The sequence below is a fragment of the Lactuca virosa genome, chromosome 7 (genome assembly GCF_052849685.1).
Source record: "Lactuca virosa cultivar CGN04683 chromosome 7, Lactuca_virosa_CGN04683_v6, whole genome shotgun sequence".
Lineage (NCBI taxonomy): Eukaryota > Viridiplantae > Streptophyta > Magnoliopsida > Asterales > Asteraceae > Lactuca > Lactuca virosa.
In genome coordinates this window covers 19,472,345-19,477,988 of record NC_136432.1, presented here as the reverse complement: position 1 = coordinate 19,477,988, position 5,644 = coordinate 19,472,345, and the positions used below count along the sequence as shown (strand labels likewise).

The 5,644-nt window shown below is 33.5% G+C and overlaps 1 long non-coding RNA gene across 2 annotated transcripts; it reads right to left on the bottom strand.

Annotated features, from left to right (window-relative positions):
* Nucleotides 1-615: 615 nt before the first annotated feature.
* Nucleotides 616-1,300, bottom strand: LOC145127895 (uncharacterized). 2 transcript variants are annotated; one of them, XR_013716514.1, is made up of 4 exons: nt 1,222-1,300; nt 1,104-1,136; nt 923-1,010; nt 616-746 (listed from the first exon to the last, which is right to left on the bottom strand). It is a non-coding gene; the product is annotated as an uncharacterized LOC145127895 (long non-coding RNA). The 2 variants fall into 2 exon arrangements; XR_013716513.1 differs by lacking the exon at nt 616-746 and having other exon boundaries at nt 805-1,010.
* Between the last annotated feature and the right edge of the window lie 4,344 nt (nt 1,301-5,644).

Sequence of the window (5,644 nt, the reverse complement as noted above, 5' to 3'; positions counted from 1 at the left end):
TATATATAGGCCTAGGTTATTCTATTCTAACTAATTATTGTGTTATTGTATGAATGATTGTGGGCCAATCATTTTACTTATTTTAAGAAAGTGGTTATTACATATTATTGAATTAAATATAATTGAAAAATACCATCTAATCTAACTAGAAGGGTATTTTAGTCAGTCAATATAGATTTAATAAAGGAAATTTGCATATTTTAAGGTAAATTGGATATTTTAATGGAAAATAGATTCTATTAATTTTAAAAATCTGATTGTATGGATGATAATTCTCCTAATTCAGAAATTCTGACGGAATATGTTTATCAATATATAAAAAAATAACAAAAATTATTGAACCATACAAGAATACACATTCTGACATAATATATATTTTGATTTAATGAACTTCTTGAAGAATAACAAAATTTTGGATACAAGTTAAAAAAAGTTTCATTACATTCTTAGAAAAGAAAAAAAAATTATATACTATTCTATGAGAATGTTACACTTATTAATAACAAAGAAATACAAATATATAAATCATTCTACCAGAATATACTATTATTCTGCTAGAATAATCCATTCTTTTTGGAAGATTGGTGGCCATTGTTCATCTTCATCCCGTAGAATGTTCATCTTCAAGATTCTATTCTGACATAATCGGAATTCAAGATTCCATTCCAGTAGAATGTTGTAAGTCTCATATGTATCCTTCCCAGCGAAGAAAACAAGAACATTCTTCTTCTTGATTTCATGTATACCTGCAAATGAGAAATACAACCACTCATTGTTACGATGATAAAAATCGTAACAATGAGGTGAAATGAAACTATTGATATAAATATTCAAAAACTAACACAAGTTTAAGTCTAGTAACCTAAACAGAAAATGTCCAACTTTTTCATAAAAAACTACCAAGGATTCTGAAAATCAATACCAACAAGAGATTTCCATATCCATGGCTACTCAGATTTTATATCTTGTCCTGAAGCATTCGATCCATCATTTCCTTTTCCATCTCTTAACTGAAATACATTAAAACAAAATTATGATTCTTATATTCATTTTTTCAGTATTTTTTAATAACCAACATCATTCTCTTAAAATATGATCTTTACCTGTTCCAAGACTTTCTTCTGGTAACGATAGCCCTGATTGGATAAAACAAAAACCAGATTAGTAATTTAAAATAAAAAAGAGCAGAAGAAAACTTATAAATTCATAAAGTTATAATACCTTGTCTGTTCCATAAATGTAATCATAGTAAGTGAAGACAGATGCAAAATTGCTTTGACTTTGTCCACCAACATAATGGTGATAATCATGATAATCAGCTCCACCATAGAAAGGGATAAACTTTGATGATATGTTTGGCCTTTGAGGGCATCACAAAAGAAACAAAAAAAGAATTAGAAAGCAAAACACACACAAAAAGTAGGGTAGAGAAAAGGATGGGTGGGGTTAGAATGGGAAAAGTAATTTGATCATTTTCCATATGGCCAAAACCACTAAGAACTTCATCTTCTCTTTCGCAGTCTTACTAGACCTCCTCCGATAATTCAAACTAAAATCCAAACAAGGCTGGTACCTTTCCCCATCCGGCTACTGCTAGAACTCCGATGCAGTTCCTGTCACAGAACGAGGTGGTAACGACACCATTTCAGTGGTGGTGAGACTTACCGGAGCATCGTTGTTATCAGCAGCAGTTGGATCTTGAAACACGGAGGACAATGACGCCAGAAATAGGGGTGAGTATGAAGCTGATTGAGAAAATATAGACAACGACGATGTGTTCAGAAACGGATTCATTGCTACACAGCATAGAATCGTAGCCAACAAGAAAGTGAAGAAGAAGAATAATACTCGCATTGAAGGGGCGAAAGATAATTGGAGGTTTCTCGGGTGATTCTTTGGTGAAAAGAGAGAGAGAAATTAGGTTAAAATCAACTAGCATAATTATAGGAAAGTATTTGGGGAAGTTGTTTATAAAATTACCTAATTACCCTTATTTATTTATTTAATTATTTATTTATATTATAAATTTTGATTAGCTCACATTTATGCATACAATAACACAATAATTAGTTTAAACAAATGAACCTAGCTCTCTCTCTCTCTCTCTCTCTATATATATATATATATATATATATATATATATATATATATAATTTTACCATATACTTAGCGTAATTTAAACAATTTAATTTGTATGTCAATTAATTCTAATTGGACACACGGGGATGTAATGTCAAGAATTAATACATTTAATCAAGATCTAATTATTTGACTTTTAATTAATTAATTAAACAATTAATTGAGTAAGTAAAGCAATAAGCATAATGGTTATCAAACTTTAATAAAATTGAAAATTTTGCATGTTGAACTAAATTGAGGCATATAACTTAATGGGCAAGCAACGAGGCAACTAATATTAAAAAAAACGAAATCTATGAACAATTACCATGTCATGGAAGAGAAGCCACAACGTCGTGGCAAAGAGATCACAACGTCGTGGAACAGAAATCACAATGCGTTTTCAGATCAGACATTGTCACAACCTCAAAACCAAATGAACGGCGGAAACGTTCTGGGGTGGAGGACGTCATGTACAGTATCACAACAATGCAAGTAGTAAACAAGCAACAACATCATCCATTGCATTAACAATATAATTTCATACAAGTGTGTTCCGTTAAGTTTTAAAGACACCAAAACAATATACATCAAAAATATAAGATGAGTCTTGAACGAGCTCCATCTTCTCAAAACCTGGCTCCGGTACCTGTCTACTGGTGACCTGAGAATACAAGTTATTTTGAAAGAGTTTATCAGCTTTAGAGCTGGTGAGTTCATAAGTATATTAGTGTCTGTGTTTGTATGAAAGCATTTGTAAGATGTACTGTGTGTTTGTAAAAGTTTTGTATTTGTTTGAACTATCCTAGAAAACCCTATGTTTCCTACTAAAAGTAGCCTTCTACCAAGGCATCTAGTGTCTGTGTGTGTATCCTTTGTAAAAGTGAGTATTTTCCCAAATCCAACTATCATTAACCAAAAATATAGTTTTTACATTATTGTTTATTGTGTGAAATCACAAAGTAAAATGTAAAGGGAAAATGTTATGGTACTTTAATGTAGTATTATGAAAATACTGTTGTACTAACTACCTTAAGCCAATTGTATATTTTAAGGTAACATGTGATCGGCCTGTATCTTGCTACCGACTCAATAGTAAAGTGACAATGTAAGATGCCACAAAAATGACGTTTGGCACCCGTAGACTTGCAAGTCCCACTGTAGCGAGCAGCAAGGTGTAGGATAGTCAATCCAGTATAGATCTATACACAAACTCATACGCTCCCCAATTAAGGAGATTCTGATACAAAAACAGTCATGGCAGGTAGTGTCATGCCCTGTTTAATGGCTCACATAAATGTATTAATGTAAATGTTATGTGAATTGTGTGCTAGCTGTATTGTGTGTTCTTTCTCTGTCTAGCCTGTATGTTTGTTTCTCATCACTCTGTTTCATGTTTGTTTCTCATTATAGTATGTATTGACTCATGTATGAACTGACTCATTGTATGTTTCATCGTTCTAGTAATAGTATCTTCCTAAACTACCCCTATGGTAGCTTACTAGCAATGTATGAATCTGTTTGTATACCCTTGCTACCCAAGGGTATGGACTTGAATGAAGGAAAACCTTTTATATCTATATACATATACATAATATATAACTAGGATTCAAACGACCCTCGGACAACTAACCTTGATACCCTAAGACCACAATCAAACAAGAACAGGAAGCAGGGTAGACTAGCAGTCCTAAGTCCTTTCAATCCTACTTATATAACTATATCTATATAGATACACAGAATATAAGTTTAAAAGAGTTTAAGTAAAAGTATTTGATAAGTAAAAGAGTTTGTAAAGTAGTTTGAGGTAAAACAGTTTGATAAACAGTTTGAAAAGTAAGAAAACCATTTGTTTGGTAGTTATTAATCACATGTGATTGATATAATAACTATAATTGTTCAACTTGTATTCCCCCCCCCCCCCATAAAAGCATTTAAAAACATTTAAAAGGTTAATTAAGGGGTATGAACTCACCTGTAGTTGGTGGTTTGGATGAACTGAAGAAATAGGATTGCTAGGTATCAAGTGAAGACTTGTACACACACAATGATCCTATTTAACATATAAATACAACATATATGTATCTAATTAGCCTTTAAACAACTAATTAGCAAAGTTAAGACATCCTAAGACAAGTTAAACACCTTATATAAGTGTTATAAGTCTCAAGGAATGCATCTAAGTGTTGTAGAACAATGCTATAGGGTTTAGGGTTCAAAAGAAACCCTAACTTGAGTTTACGGTTTTGTGACCTCAACCCAATGGGTTTACGGTCGTAAACCCTAGAGTTTATGGCCGTAAACTCCCCCTCTTTTGACCATTTGTTGATTTGAAGGTTTCTATGTCCATTGAAGTGTTTCCACTTGAAGTATAAGCCTAAGGAAGAAGCTAGGGCACCATTTCACTCCTATTTGGAGTTTACGGCCCAAAGACCACATCCCTTTGGGTTTACGGTCGTAAACCCTTATGGATGTTGGTATTTTGATGATTTCAAGTCCTTAACATATCAAGGTAAGGATCCAAGTTAGTTACCTAGGCTTAGGAAGGGACTAGGGACATTTTGGTCCCTTAAAATGGGTTTACGGTTCAAGAATGTTCTTGGACCGTAAACACCATTTTCATGGTGTTTCTTGGATGTTTTCATGTTATAATGAAGTATAGCAAGCTTAAACACACTCTAGGATAGAAGTACTTACTATATGGAAGCTTGAAATGAGCCAAAATGCCAAAAACACTAGTGTGTGTTCTTGGTGTTCTTGGTGAAAATGGAAGAATCAACCTTTTGGAATGATTTCACAGTTAGAAAGGTGTTAAAACACTAGATTAAGTGATCTACTAACTTGAAATGGTTGAAAACACTTACTAGATCGAGATCTGGAATAAATCCCGGGATGATACTTGAAAGGATTTGATATTTGTTCTTGAGAAATTTGGAAAAATGACATAAAATGACAAGTGTCATATATATACTCCAAATTTCTGGGTTTTTGGCTGAAAATATTTTATTCCGGCAGTAAACTCCAATTTCTTGAAGTTTAGGAATAACAGTGTTGCACTATAACCCTAGGGCATCCTCTCTCCTGGTATCTCCTAAAGTGTAAATCCTAAAATAATCAAACTTAATCCAAAAAGTCTGAAAATTTAACTGTAACTGATTTGACTTCTATTGAATTGACATGTTGTACAGAATAGAAATTTCGGGTTGTCACATCATCCCCTCCTTAGAAGGAATTTCGTCCCGAAATTAGAATTTAAGCAAATAAGTAGTTACAAGGAACTAAGTAAAAAGACGAGGATATTTCAGTTTCATCTGATCCTCTCGCTCCCAAGTGAATTCAGGTCCTCGCTTGGCGTTCCAGCGAACCTTCACTATCGGGATGCGGCTTTGTTTCGTTTGCTTGACCTCCCGGTCCATGATCTCTACTGGTTCTTCCACGAAGTTGAGGCTCTCGTTGATCTTGATCTCATCGAGTGGGATTACAAGAGTCTCGTCGGACAGACACTTTTTCAAGTTCGAGACGTGGA